Consider the following 15,886-nt stretch of genomic DNA (forward strand, 5'->3'; position numbering starts at 1 on the left):
CCACTTGAAATAACAAAATGTATAAAGTATAGATGCTTTTTAGACCCCTACACATTTCAGAGAACAATTAAGAGGTTCCTTTGATGGGAATGTGATGGACAAGGATGGACAAATACTGGTCATGTTGATCAAGAAAATAGTTAGTAAATTTTGATGACTTGATAAGCAGGAAAAGGCTTTCTCCTAAGAATGAGAAGCATCACATTTGATCAGTGGACAAGTTATATAAAGTGCAGAACAGAATGCAGTTTGGAGACTTTTTTTTCTTACAACAGAAACTGCTGAAGCCTTAGCTACAAGAATCCCCATGCTTTGACTAACAGCAGCCTCTCATATCTTTTTTAGCAACAACCTTACCCGTTTTCAGCCTTTGTCACTTTTGACCCTTTCCTTTTATCCTTTTCTATGCTTCTTCTCTCTGTTTACTCCTAAGGTTACTGAACTCCTGAACAGAACGCTGTGAATTGCGTGCAACAGATTAATTTACCCTGCTATCCTATGCAAGTTACTCTAGTCTAAGTAGACTAATTTAGTGGACTTAGACCGGAGTAACTCTGCATAGAATTGCACTGTTTAGGGATTAGTTTAGCTTTCTGGCCTGAGCTACATGAGACACTAGGCCACAAATTGTGTTGGGTTCTCTTGAGTGGATTCACATTCATTGCAGCCATAGGTCAGCTTGATTTGTGACTGGAGGTGGGTGGGTGGCCTCAGCCATCTCCTCTGTGCCACTTTCCAGAACCCAAACAACCCCTGGGTGTTGTTTGACTCATTGGGAATTTGCATGAGCACTGAATCCCGAGTGTTGCATCCCCCTAACAGAGCAAAAGTGCCCCCCCCCATGTACTGGATCTGTCTCCCTCCTTTTTGAACTTCCTGTGTAGTTGCATAGTTTAGAGCAATAATATCAGTATATCACTTTAAGTTACTGCATTTTATTTTTCTGTTTTAAGAAGGATAGATATTAACACAGTTTCCCTGTCCTTATACTTTTCTTCCGTTTCTAAGTAAGTAGAGAGCCAGTGTGGTATAGTGGTTAAGAGTGGCAAACTCTAATCTGGAGAACCAGGTTTGCTTCCCCCCCTCCTCCACATGAAGCCTGCTGGGTGACCTTGGGCCAGTCACAGTTCTCTCAGAACTCTCTTAGCCCCACCTACCTCACAAGATGACTGTTGTAGGGAGAGGAGGGAAAGGCAATTGTAAGCCGCTTAGGGACTCCTTAGTGTAGAAAAAAGCTCTATATAAAAACCAACTCTTCTTCTTAGAAAGCAGTGTGATTGAGCAGTCTTATTTTGTAAAGACAAGCTATTCACAAAACAAAAAGCACAATCAAAAACAGTAACACCATAGTGACACTTGGCATTCTAGGCAACACATGCTCACAAGTTTCAAACACTGTTTGGAGTTGGCAGTACTGATTGTTTGCCCACTTCCTAATTTTATCCAAACCTATTGAAATAAGACTGAAGGCAATGAGAGCTGAGGAACCCAACCTTTTTCCTAATTCTTCATGTTGAGAGCTGCACGTTTCCACTGGTCATGGAGTGAAGGAACAGATAGGTTTCATTCTTACTGCTTGAGAAGGAAATTACATGACCTGCATCTAAGGTAGGATTGTTTGTTATCATGTGGATTGTGTAAATCACTGGCAGGGAAAGTGTTAACTAACTCCCCATTCTTTCACCAAAACTGATGCCTCTTGGCATTTATTTCATCTAAAGATAACCATTGTCAAGAATTCCTTACTCATTGACATGCAACATGTTACATAAAAGCACTCTCTAGCTCTCCTGTGGCAAATATATATATTTTTTTAATTCTGGAAGTGACTTTAAAGGTAATGGATTTTGCTGCACTGTGCCTTTAAGAAAAGGCTGGAATTTGGAATTGGCAGAGTTTGTGCCTAGACTGTCTGGGCAATAGCAGTGCTGAATCCTCAAGGAGGCTTCTTGCCTGAGGAGAAATTGAGGCCTCTTAAGGAAGAAAGAGATAATTTAGGTATAGAAGCTGTAGCTCAGCCAGGGAGAGTCCACTGAACAGTAGCAGGGACTGTTTGCTTTTGATGTTCCTGTGTACTTAAAGGCTTGAGGAGACTGGGCATTCCCTCTCCCTCTCTGGGTAAATAGATGGGATTGCTGAGTAGGGATGGGCACAAACCGGCTCATTAACTAAAATTTGTGATGAATTTTGGCCAGTGTGGTTTGCAAAATGAAGTTCATGGAGGATGAATGGATACATTTCCAGACAGATTATCTCTGCTCAATCTAAATGTTTACCAAACTTCAAAGCAACAGGGGGCACAACTTGGAGGGCATGTAGAGGAGCATCCAGGGGAGGCCCCCTGTGACTTTGATGTCTCTAGCTTGCACAGGATCTGTTCCATACACTCCTGAACCTTCTGAACCTGCGGCTGTCAAAATGACTACCTGTCATTTTGACAGGTGCATGTTCAGGAGTATATAGAATGGATCTTGTGCAAGTTAGAGACACCAAACTTGCATGGGTTCTCTGGCTGATTCTGGATAAAAGTTCATGATGGTTTATGGTTTGTGTAATGGGCATGCCATGAACCCTGAACCAAACTGCATTTCCCCAGTTCATGCCCATCCCTATTGCTGATGAGGAACCAAGGGAAAGCATGGCAGTAGAAAGGAGAAATAAGAGGTGATGGGAGCAACACCCTAGTCCCCCTTCCTTGTGACTACTTGTCTGTTGCATCCACCCCTGCTGGAAAGCCCTTTTCCCTCACTCATACAGAAGGGCAGTGCAGGAAGGCAGAGGGGTTTTTTTTCTCCTAGTTTTTTCTCCTAGTTTCTTGAGGAAGGGGGCTATAGTACTAGCTTTCAGAGTTCCTACTCTTTCCTGATTATGGAGTTTTTATGTCTCATTTAAATATATCTTTAAATGCATCTATCTGAGCTTGCATCTATAAATTGGTTTAGAGAACTGAGTAGGGATGTGCATTCAGATACTTCTGGTCTAAATAAATATCTGAAAAATAACTTATCAGTATTTTCTGAATATATTCAAGTGTCCAAATGGTAACTGGAATTTTCCAGGATACCAGTAAATGGGTCCTGAAAAATTCTGGAAATATTCGAGAGTAACCAAGAACATTGGGGGCCAGCATTCTAATGCTCCCAGGACTGTTTTTCTTTACTGTGTGCCTGTGTCAGTCTCTTCTTGCCGGGGCTTCATATCAGTTTGCCAGGTTGGTTTGGGTTGGATTCTGTGCTTGGAAATTGGTTTTGTTGGTCTTGCAACATTGTGTTCTTTGCTCAAGTTCATTTGCATTGGATTCTCTGGTTCAGCGTTGGGGGATTACAGCACACAAAAGTTACAATTAAAATATGGAACGTATTTAATATGATGGTCTCTGAGTCCAGATTGACTGCTCTGGGACTAGAATGACAGCCCCTAGAGTGTTATGAGATCCCTCTACTAGAATCAGTGCTTTGGGAATGGAATGACACTCCCTAGAATGAAATGATGGCCCCTGGGGTAGGAGAAGTGTTCTGGAACTGGAATGACAGCATTCAGACTGGAAAGACAGCTCCTGAAACTAGAATCAGTGCTCTTGGACTAGAATTACAGTACCCAGAGTATCCCAGGGGCTGTCATCCCAGGGGCTATCATCCCACTCTTGGATCTGTCATTCCAGTCCCAGAACTGTCTATCTGGGCTCAGAGAGCCCCACTGTAAATCTAGTCTGCATTTTCGTTGCAACTTTTGTGAACTGTAATGTATTTCAATGAAGCCCATGCAAGTCTATTGACAATCTTGACTCCCATTATATCCAATAGGCAATCCTGTGATTTGTTGTAGTTTTATTTATTTTATTGATTTTTCTCCCGCCCATCTGGCCTAGGCTGGCTCAGGGTGGCTCACAGCAGAATAAAGCTCTCATAGTACATAAAACACAGTTCATTACACTAATACTGTTCCTAATTAAAAAATACGACAATATAAAAACAGTATTAAAATCAAATATAGTGTTAAAGTGCTAGCAAATTCCAATTTTTGCTTTAAATCTATTGGTCTGCTTCAGTTAGGGGAAACTTGGACGGGCGGTAGTCACAGGAACCAACGGCTCAGGGCTTCCACCATGGTTGTCAGTTGTTATTGATTAGTAGTGATGGTGGCGGCGGCTCCAAAGGCCTGGTGGAAGAACTCCATTTTGCAGGCCCTGCAGAACTGTAAAACGTCCCGCAGGGCCCTGGTCTCCTCTGGGAGCTCATTCCACCAGAGTGGAGCCACCACCGAAAAAGCCCTGGCCCTGGTTGTTGCCAACCTGGCCTCCTTAACACTTGGGAGGCCAGTCGGTTCTGGGTCCCTGAATACAGTTCATCCCTCCTTGTTAAATCCATTTAGCTTGGAATAACCAGGAATTTTTTGTTTTGGCTCCTTGATATCTGGATCTGAAAAATACCATTTTTTTTTCTTTGATGCACATCCCTAGAACTGAGTGTTATTCTGAATCACTCTTCTTTTAGCTGTTGCTTTTGTTAAATTTTGCCTTCAAGTTGCGACTGACTTATGGCTACCCCAAAGGGTTTTCAAGGCAAAAGACATTCAGAGGTGGTTTCCCATTGCCTGCCTATGCATAGCAACCCTGGTATTCCTTGGTAGTCCCATCCAAATACTAACCAGGACTGACCCTGCTTACTTTCCAAGATCTGACAAGATCTGGCTATCCTGGGCTACCCAGGTCAGAGCAGTGCTATCTTCTTAGAAGGTGGAAATCTAAACCAATTTCCATTAAAACTGGAACAGGAGAAGGGAGATCAAGAGATTAGGAAGTATTGGGAAGAAGCACAGGAAATGGGAATGGGTGTGGGCATCCGCTTCAATCGTTCAAAAGGAATACACTTTTCTGGGGCTGTAATCTTAGCATATGGTTACTACACAGTTTAGCACAGGGGTGTCAAACATGCAGCCCATGGGCCGAATCCAGCCCCTGCAGACCTGGTATACAGCCTGCGAGCAAGTGCTTGCATCTCCAGGCCATTACTGTTGCTGCATCGCCAAAACCCCTCTTCTTCCTTAGGGAAGTGAGGGGGGAGGCAAAAGAGTGCACATGTTCTCAGCAGAAAAAACCTGCTTCCTCCTCTGGGGCTGCTGCTGTGATGCCTAGGTTCTCTTCCTCCTTTAGGGAAGTGAGGGGGAAGGAAAAAGAGAGTGCACACACGCATAGCAGAGAAAAGCTCCCTCCTGCTTCCTCCTCTGGGGCTGTTGCTGTGATACCTAGGCTCTGTTCCCTCATTTGGAGAGGGAGTCCCATGGCACCTTCAAGACCAACCAAGTTTTATTCCAGGTATAAGCTTTCCTGTGCATGCATTCTGAGAGGGAGAGAGGGAGGGGAAGAGAGGGAGGAGGGAGAGAAAGATATTCTGTTGATAAGCCTGCTCTGCCATTTACTGTGAGACCTGATCACACACACACAAACACACACAGACACTAACATTAGAAAAGGAAAGGGAACAAAAAATAGATGCATTTGGAGTAATGGGAATTAAGGAGAAATTATTTTGGTTCATGTTGAAAAGTGTTTTGTTTTTGTTTGTTTTTAAGAGTAAGTTTCTCATTGCCTAGCAGATTTTCTTTCAAAAAGACCCTGGTTAAGAATTACAGCACTTGGATTGGATTCCATGGTTTAATAATTAGAAGTAGATGGCTAAGTATTTAAAAATACATTTATAGTTCCATATATTCCAGTTCAACATGTGGTCTCCCTCTCTCTTTTCCCACCTAACTGGCTGCCTTCCTTCACATTAATCTCCCCCCCCCCTTTTAAAACTTTTTATTACCATCACTAACAATGCCCCTCTAAGCCGGATTTTGCCCAGTCTGAAAGCAACACATTATTTCACTTGGAGATATCCCTCTTTCCAGTTCTAACAAATGAAAAAATAATGATTAAAAGTAACCTAACAGCACAGCTTGCAATCTTTATTAGTGGAAGGGAGCAAGAGTCCAGTAGCACCTTAATGACTAACAGCATTTGTGGCAGGGCTCACTTCTTCAGATACTGCTAGAATGTGAGTCCATTTGTTCTTATATCTTGGAGAGTGAAGTGATTTCAGATGCCAAATAACAATAGCAGCCATTGGTAATGAGAGAAGAAACCTAGGTCTCAGTTCAGCCCAGGAGGATGCATTGAGCTTCATTATCAATTGTAATTAAATAGTCTCTATTTCTAATCTTCATTTAAAATTTGTTTGTAAGAGAAATACTACTCGTAGGTCAGCATCTGAATGCCCTGGAAGATTAAAATGTCCCTCCACTGGTTTTTGAATGTTGTGGTTTCTTATAGCTGTAAAAAGAGTAAGAGTCCGGTAGCAACATTTGTGGCAAGGTATGAGCTATCGTGAGTCACTACTCACTTCTTCAGTCTTAATGTGCATTTATTCTTTGCATCCTCATGGTCTGAATCCTCTTGGACCAAATGGAGACCTAGGTTTCCTGTCTCATTACCAGTGATGATATCTCCACGCCTACTACCCCTTTGCATATCACACCTAATCCAATCAAGCCTATTGCCATTCAGCATCTGAAATCATCTTTATAAAGTTTATCTCTCTGGTACTTCATGTTGTATTTTATGGCACAGCCCAGCAAAGCAACATTTATGTCACATCCAGCCCTCGTAACAAATGAGTTTGATGCCTCTGGTTTAGCACCTGAAGTGAGCTCTGACTCACAAAAGCTTATGTTGGAATAATTGTTGTTTGTGTTTAAACTGCCACTGGATTTGTTTTATTTTGCTACATTAAACTAACATGGCTACCCTCTTCAATTACATTGGAATAACCCCTCTGCACTCAATGGGACTTACTTTTAAGTAATAATGCACTAGACTTAGCTATGTTAGTCTGTTTCAGCAAACCCCAGAAAGGAGTCTTGTGGTACTTTTAAAGATGGAAAGAATTACTGTGACTTGAAGTTTTTATGGACTAGAGCCCACTTCACTAGATGTATGAAGTGTATCCTCTATTGATAGACCTATAGTGACATCAGACACCTGTTTATAGATACAAGAATTGATAAGTACAGGAAAGGTTCCTGAACCTTTGATAGAAGCAGAGGATTCAGCTTAACTCATGAGAGTCGAGGAAAACTGCACCTGTTGAAATAATTATCCAATACCATTATGAAGGTTTACAAAACAGTAATGTATAGGGGATTAGAAAATAATGCATGGTGTGGATAGTAAAGATAATCATTCAGTGTTGAACAAAAGGCACTCTGTGCATACTCAGTGGCACTTTTCTTCTTCTTCCAGGAGTCATTCCTACTGCTTGAGAACAAGCTCTTGCACTTAACCTGGTGAAATCTTGGCACAAATTAAGCCAATCTTTATTAATTCCAGAGGAAATTCTAGAGGCACAGAGAAGTAATCTACTGTAGTAAAACAAAAAACAAAAAAGGAGTCTCTTGTGCCACCTTAAAGATTAACAGATTTATTGTAGCTAATGCTTCATGGCAAAAACCTACTTCATCAGATGTGTGAAGTCAATCGTCAGTCAGCAGATACAGCTACACATACTGGGAGGGCTTGTGAATGTTGGGATTAAAAGGCCAACAGTATTGTTTGTGACAATTTTATGAAAAGTACAAAATAAGGCCAGTGATCATTCTCAATAACCATAAAAATGTTTAATCCCTGGCTAATACAGTTAAATTTGTTGTTAAATCTTTATTCAGCAATTATTTATTCAGCAATTATTTATGCCATAGTAAATCTGTTAGTGTTTGTAGCACTATGTTACTGCTTTTTTTCTTTAAGGAAAGAAATGGTAAAAGACATTAAAATGCATTCTGCCATAGAATTATGATCCCTTGTTTATATTATGATACTATATTTAATGATGAAATAATTTTAAATCGAACTATATCTCAGGAAACTATAAATTATTTTCCATGAACCCATATAGTGCTGCTCAGGAACTAAGAGGGGAATGGAAGGAAGCAAAATTGTATCTAAGGAAGAGCAGAAATCTGTTTGGGTTTTAAGCATGCATTGATTTCCAATTGCATGTATAACTTTAATCAGTTAGGGAATTAGTTGAACTGTTCCTCTCATGGCAGATATTTCAGTGTGGGACCCACCTCCTAACTACGAGCAAGGGCCTTTTCCACTTGCCTGAAACATTGGGTTGGTGCCACATTGGGAAATGGTGTTCAGAAGAGCTACAGGCAGCATGTCAAAGAGCCATATGTAGCTCCTGAGAGGGTATCACTGGTTTAAATAGTACTCCCATCCATAGGGCCATAATAGATTCCTGTCATTCCCTTCCACCGCACACTGATTCTCCCAATTACTTTTGAAGTTCCCGGTCTTCATTGCGTTCATTATTCCTCTGACCTTCATCCTGGTCCATTGTTACCTTTCTACACTCTCCCTATTCCACAACCCCCTAAGTCTACCACCGTGACTCCCTCTTCTCTAAGGGCTACCCTTCACAATACCTCTGTGTTGCCTTCGTTTGCTTCTTTATCTTCTTGGTCCATTCACTGACATCACCTCCTTCTGTGCCATCCAAGTACACTTATGTCCTTCAAGTAGTTCCCTCCGGTTTCTCCCTGCACAAAAGAACTTATAGCCTACACTGAAATACCTTTCAATACAGAATAAAACATGACTGAATATGGGTAGGAGTTTATGCTTTCTGTGGTACAGAAGTGCAGTGGTGAATCCTGATTGAATATTCCCACTTTCTGTTGGTAATTAAAACATCATTTATATTGAGAATAATTAAGACAACTGTACATTTGATTTTAAAATCAGTTTTGAGTATTGTGCCTTGTCAAGCTACAAGTACGGTTCCTGCAGCTTCACAATTTAACATTAAGAGGCAGACAGTGACCGCGAGCACCTGAGTGGGAAGGTTTGACAGTTTGATAAATTAGGAATGACACTTGCCAAAATGGCTGTCCTTCCCTCAGTCTGCCAGTGGAGCATTTACACACTGTTAATTGAATTGGCAATTTGTGTAACAGTACCTGCCCCTGAGCTTTTGTAATGCTAGAGCTGCCATTTAGCTCTGATAATCCAGGACTGGGGAATAAGGACGAAAAGCTTCACATGATATTATTGCAGATTTAAAATGACAGTTGGGGACCTTGTTGCCAATTTCCCATTAAATGAGAAATAATTAACAATAGCAATAACAAAGTCTTATAAAGCTGGAAAGTTAAATTGACTTTTCAGCAGTAGTGTGGTTTAAAATTGCCTCTAGTGTGATTATCAGATTGCCCTTTCAGCGTTTTATACCCTAAATGGTATCATATGATGGGCAAAATGGAGGGTGTTTTGAAAGGTAGTCTGTTTTATTACTGCAAGATTTTTATGATTTATCTGGTCCCACCCCCACCTTGCTATGTACAAACTGAGTTATACTATAATGTTTCATACAGATAAAGAACTTAATGAAATATCAGAGATCCTGGTTTCTACAGATGTCAGTAACTGAATGATAGCAGAAACAAAATGTTGAACCAGAGATAAACTGTTTTAATTATGAGATTTCTAAAATGTGCTTCCTTGTAGGTTTCCTCTCTGCTTTGGAGAAATAATAACACAGGCCAGGATCCAAAGCACTCCTTGCTCCATTTAGTATTCCACATACCCAGACCAGATTGTCTCTTCCACTGGCAGCCTACTAGGGTTGCCAGCTCTGAGTTGGGAAATACCTGGAGATTTTTGGGGTGGGGCCTAAGGAGGGTGGGGTTTGGAGAGTGGAGGGACTTCAATGGGGCATAATGCCATAGAGTCTGCCTTCCAAAGTGGCCATTTTCTCCAGGTGAACTGATCTCTGTCACCTGGAGATCAGTTGTAATAGTGGGAAATCTGGATGTTGGCAACCCTGCTGTAGCTCTCCAAAAATCCAACAACTCTCTGGAACACAATTCTGGGAAGCACCAAAGGCTGCCTCCCAGAGAACAACTCCACTGGCTATCAGTTTGGTCCTGGGCCCAGTTCAAGGGGCTGCTGTTTGAATAGCCAATAGCTTCCATATATTCCTCCCCATCAGTCAAGATCCTTGTCATTTATTTATTTATTTATTTATTTATTTATTTATTTATTTATTTATTCAACTTCTATACCGCTCCTTCCCATAGGCTCGGAGCGGTTTACATGTAATTAGTTATACCTAATTGTACAGCTCTTATTTGTAGCAACTCCTTCCGGCGAGACCTTTTTCCCGGTGCGCGGCTGTGCGACGTCATGCTGACCACGCTTCATTTTCTGTCAATAGCAGAAGCAAGGCAGTCTGCTACTAGAAGCAGTGCCTTTTCCATTGTGGCACCTCCCCTCCCTAGTTATTTGTTAGTGCTAATTATCTTGTTATTTCAGTGTTAGGTAAGTCATTTTCTCCCCTTCACCTCAGCTAGTTGGATTTACAGTTTTATTTGCAGCTGGTTTTTATTTATCAGTAGGAGTGGGTGTATGTCGTGGATTGGTTAATCCATTTTTAGCCATCTAGATTATTTTCAGCCCTGCTTGGCTGTTCTGGATATGTTAAATCTTGCTGCTTTACTTTTTGTATATTTTATATTATATGAAGGTTGTTCTTACGAATAGTTCTCAAGATCTTAATTGTTTTTAGTATGTGGTATTAACATTTGTTGTAGCTTAGTATTTAATTTGTTATAAGCTACCTAGAGAGCCTTTGAACTGAGAAACAGAAGATAAATTTTAAAATAGATAAATATAAATACCACTACAGCATATTGACAATAGCAAAATATTTGTTTATTTCTTTGTTTGCCTCCACATTGTAATTGTAGTTGTTCCATTGAACCAAATGTTAGAGTCTGATGCTTTCATGTATGACTTACTGTATTTATATTTGTCAGCCATCTTTAAAAATGTCTTTGTACGTTCTGTAGCACTGAAAATACAGCTGGCAGAATCTCAGTGCAGTCGATTTCAATGGACTTTGAAGGTTAACTCTGCTTATGGTGGCACGAGAGGAGATGCTGTTCTTATTAGATAAGCTTTAATCTGACTCTTCAGCCCTAAAGTGGGTTATCAGTCAGGAACCTGAGAAGCATGACATACCTTAGTGCTATAGTAATGATGGTTGAAAGATTATGGGTGAACTAGGTATAAAGGAGAACATAAGAACATAAGAGAAGCCAGTGTTGGATCAGGTCAATGGCCCATGCAGTCCAACACTCTGTCACACAGTGGCCAAAAATACCAGGTGCCATCAGGAGGTCTATCAGTGGGGCCAGGACACTAGAAGCTCTCCCACTGTCAGGGCCGGCTCGCCCGCTAGGCGAACTAGGCGTTCGCCTAGGGCACGCCTACCCTCAGGGGCGCCAAACTGCGCCCTGCCCCCCCAACCCCCCCGCCGCTGCCCTAACAGGGCACCTGCCCCTCTCGTGCACTCTCTCTCTGCGGTGAGGGAGGGAAGCAGGGGAGGGAGGAAGGAAGAAAGGTGGTGAGGAGGCAGAGGGCGCCATGGGGGACGGGGGCCCTGCTCTCATGGCGGCACCCTTCTGCGCCCTCTGCTGGGGGGGCGGGGGGAGAAGTGGAGAGATGCCCCCTCCCCGGCCCCGGCTCCCGAGGGCGCCCCGGAGGCCAGGCCTGCCGGCAGAAGACCCCCAGCTGCGAACTGCGCGCCTCCCCGATGCTCCACAGCAGCTCAAAGCTCGCAGCAAAGGCGCCCGCTGAGAGACCTCCACCGTCCTCCTGCCCCAGGGCTGTCAGCCCGCCGCCACCCAACCCTGCCGTAGCTGCTTCAGCCCCATGGAGGGAAGGGAGGGAGGGAGCCGCCCTGGCTGTTTGCGCCACCCGCCCTAGCTCCCAGCGTGGCAGCGGCTGTCCGGCGCAGCTCCCCCACCCCCCGCTCGGCTTGCCTCCCTCCAGGCTGCACAGGGCCGTGGTCTGTGTGGGAATCCCACCGATCTCCCCCCCACGCCCTGGAGATATGCATCTCCGCCTGTCCCGGGGGGTCTGCTGCTGCTGCCAGCGCAGGACACCCGGCTCATCTCTCGCTCGCTCCCTCCAGCTCTCTCGCTCCAGGCTCTGCGGGGCCGCCCCTCCGTGCCGCCTGCCCCCGCCCCCGAGCCAGACCCGCACCGCAGCTTACCCACCCTCCCCCTCTCCTCTGGGGGGGAGGAGGCGGCGGCAGCAAAAGGGTTTCCAGGCCCCACCAGGAGGTTGACATCTGCGCCTGCTTAGGGCGCAGAAGCACCTCAAGCCGGCCCTGCCCACTGTATCCCCCCCAGCACCAAGAATACAGAGCATCACTTGCCCCAGAGTTCCTATCTATATCCTGTGGCTAATAGCCACTGATGGATCTCTTCTCCATATGTTTATCTAATTCCCTCTTGAAGCCATCCATGCTTGTAGCCACCACCACCTCCTGTGGCAGTGAATTCCATGTGTTTTATGGAGGGCGTATCTCAACCTGTGCTTAATGAATCACTATCAAGCTACCCTTTAGGATTTAGAGCCATAGGTGGGAAATCATGCAAGTATTATCCTATTAATTAAATAATTAAAATACTTCAGTACTCCTCACTAAGCTTGTTACACAGTCTGCATTTATGAAGCTAAAATAAGTTGGTATAAATTTACAGATGTCCAGTGTTTATAGTTGCCTAATTTTCTAGCTAAAATAAAGTATGATCCATAGGTGCATGTAAACACCATTCTTGAGATCAGTTTCAACTGCTTTCTAAACTCTAGGTGTGGTAGGTAGAAGGAAGATGTGCTTCCTCCAAAGAAGGGGTAAAAAGTATTGTCTGAACCATGGAATGTCATGAACAAAGTTTAATCCTTTTTAGCACACACACCCCAAGCAGGATTCTAACTGTAGTGTCTTGAGGTCATAATAAAAGATCTTGGGGTCGTATTTATTTATTTATTTAATTTTTATCCCACCCTCCCAGCCTAGGCCGGCTCAGGGCGGCTTACAAACAAAATAAAATTCTGACAATACAATAGCATAAAATCACATACATTAATATAAATACAGTGTTAAAACTCAGACATAATAAAGCACTAGCAACATTTCTCATTTTACAGTCCGGTCTTCAGCTTTCTTGGCTCAGGCAGTATTTAAGGGACCAGCAGGTCAGGGTTCCACCAATGTAGATATCAGTTTTTGGCAGTAGTGGTGGAGGCTCCAAAAGCCTGGCAGAAGAGCTCTGTTTTACAGGCCCAGAGTGGAGTCGCCACTGAAAAAGCCCTGGCCCTAGTTGCTACCAATCTGGCCTCCTTGAAGCTCAGGAGAGCCAGCTGATTCTGGGTCCCGGATCGCAGTGTCCTCTGGGGTACATATGGGGAAAGGCAGTTCCTCAGGTATGCAGGTCCCTGGCCATAAAGGGCTTTAAAGGTAAGAACCAGCACCTTGAAGCGAACACGGTATGGTATAGGCAGCAAGTGCAACATCTTTAGCACAGGTTGGATGTGCTCCCAAATCGGGATTCCCATCAGCAACCTGGCCGCGGTGTTTTGCACCAGCTTCAGCTTCTGGATTTGCAACAAGGGCAGCCCCATGTAGAGGGCATTACAGTAATTCAATCTCGAGGTGACCATCGCATGGATCACTATTGTCAGGTCATTGCATTCAGGGAAGGGAACCAACTGCCTGATCAGCTGCAAATGGTAAAAGGCTGACTTGGCAGTGGCTGCTACCTGGGCCTCCATTGTTAAGGAAGTGTCCAGGAGCACTCCCAGGCTCCTAACCTCTGGCGCTGGCATGAGTGGTGCCCCATTGAAGGTCGGGAGCGGGATCTCTGCCCTTGGACCGCTCCAACTCAGGCACAGGACCTCTGTCTTCGTTGGATTCAATTTCAGCCAGCTCAGCCTAAGCCAACCAGCCACAGCTTGTAACACCCGGTCTAGGTCTTCCAGTTTGGAGTTGGACTGGCCGTCCAACAACAGATAGAGCTGGGTGTCATCCACATATTGGTGACAACCCAGTCCATGCCTCTGGGCAATCTGGGCAAGAGGGTGCATATTGATGTTAAAAAGCATCAGAGACGACCCTTGAGGCACTCCATATTCCAATAGGTGCCTTCGGGATAGCTAATCCCCCAGCGCCACTCTTTGTCCCCGATCTTGGAGAAAGGAAGCAAGCCACTGCAAGGCTACTCCCTGAACTCCAATATTGGCAAGGTGGTGGGTCAGTAGCTGTTGGTCGACCGTGTCGAATGCGGCCGACAGGTCTAACAGCAACAGCACTGCCAATCCGCCTCAATCCGGATGCCTTCAGAGGTCGTCTGTGAGGGCGACCAGTGCCGTCTCCGTCCTGTGGCCCGGGCGAAAGCTGGACTGGAAGGGATCTAAGATGGAAGCATCATCCAGAAAGCCCTGTAACTGCATTGCCACTGCCCTGTCTATTTTCTTGCCCAAATAGGGCAAGTGTCTGATAGTTGGCCAATTCGGCTGGATCCAGAGATGGCTTTTACAGGAGGGGGCACACCACTGCTTCCTTAAGTGCCTCCGGGAACAGCCCCTCAGAGATAGTAGATAACTCAATGAAAGTGTCAATCCAGTGTGCTGCAGAAGTGAAAAAAGCAAACTCTGTCCTAGGGTGTATTAGCAAAGATATTCAAAATAAAATGGCTGATATTATAATGCTTCTGTACAGATCAATCATAGAATCATAGAGTTGGAAGGGATCTCCAGGGTCATCTAGTCCAACCCCCTGCACAATGGAGGAAATTCACAAATACCTCCCCCCCAAAGACCCAGTGACAAAAAACCTCCAGGATCTCCAGCCAAAGTAGTCTGGAGAAAAATTGCTTCCTGACCCCTGCAACCTCATTTGAAATACTGTGTACAGTTCTGGTCACTATATCTCCAAAATAACATCACATAGCTGGAAAAATACATAAGAGGGCAACCTAAATGATGGGGGGGGGGTTTGGATCACCTCTATGAAAAAAGGCTGAAGGGTTTGAGATTCTTCAGTTTAGAAAAGAAATTACTAAGGGAGGTCATTATAGAGGTTTATAAAATTATACACAAAGTGGGGAGAGTTGACAAATAAAAGTTTTTCTTCCTCTCCCAAAATTCTAGAACTTAAGGGCATCCAGTGAAGCTGATGAGCAGTATATTCAAGACAGACAAATGAAATACCACTTTACATAATGAGTGATTAAAATGTGGAATTCACTGCCAGAGGATGCAGTGATGGCAACAGGCACAGACAGCTTTAAAAGGAGATTAGACAGATTCATGAATGATAGGCCTATCATTGGCTACTAGCCATGGTGACTAAAAGTAGCCTCCATGCTCAGAGGCAGTCTCTGAATCACAGTGCCAGGAGGCAATATTAGGGGAAGGCCTCTATGCACCACTGCTGGACTTCCAGAGGAACTGGTTGGCCATTGTTTGAGACAGCATGCCTCACTAGATGGACCACTAGTCTGATCCAGCAGGATTCTTCTTATATTCATCTTTACTTCATGGATAAGCGAGTCAGTTTTCAATTAAAATAAACTATGATCCATGAACTATGAACTAGCCCTTGGAAATGTATAACAGAAAATATTGGGAACTTTTATTTTGAGTTATATAAAAAACTCTTAAAGGTGTAAGTTCCACATGACATTTTAGCATAAAAAATAGAAAGTCTTTGTAATTTTAGCAGCTCATTTTAACTGTTATTACTTGAATTAATCCAGCCAAAAGCTGCATTAACTATGTCACATCCCCTTAACCAAAGGCATGTAAACCCTAGAATAGACAGCTGTTTGGCTGTACCAAGGTGGGACCCCTGCCCTCAGCAAATATATCTGATTCCCCTACATGGCCACTTGGCTTCTTATTCTTGCAGCCATATGTTTGGATGGCATTTTGACTGCTTTCTAGTTGGATGCATCATTCCACAAGGACACAGGCACCAGCTCCTGATAGCTT

This window comes from Gekko japonicus, unplaced genomic scaffold (genome assembly GCF_001447785.1).
Source record: "Gekko japonicus isolate JY-2015 unplaced genomic scaffold, Gekko_japonicus_V1.1 scaffold724, whole genome shotgun sequence".
In the NCBI taxonomy this organism is placed as follows: domain Eukaryota; kingdom Metazoa; phylum Chordata; class Lepidosauria; order Squamata; family Gekkonidae; genus Gekko; species Gekko japonicus.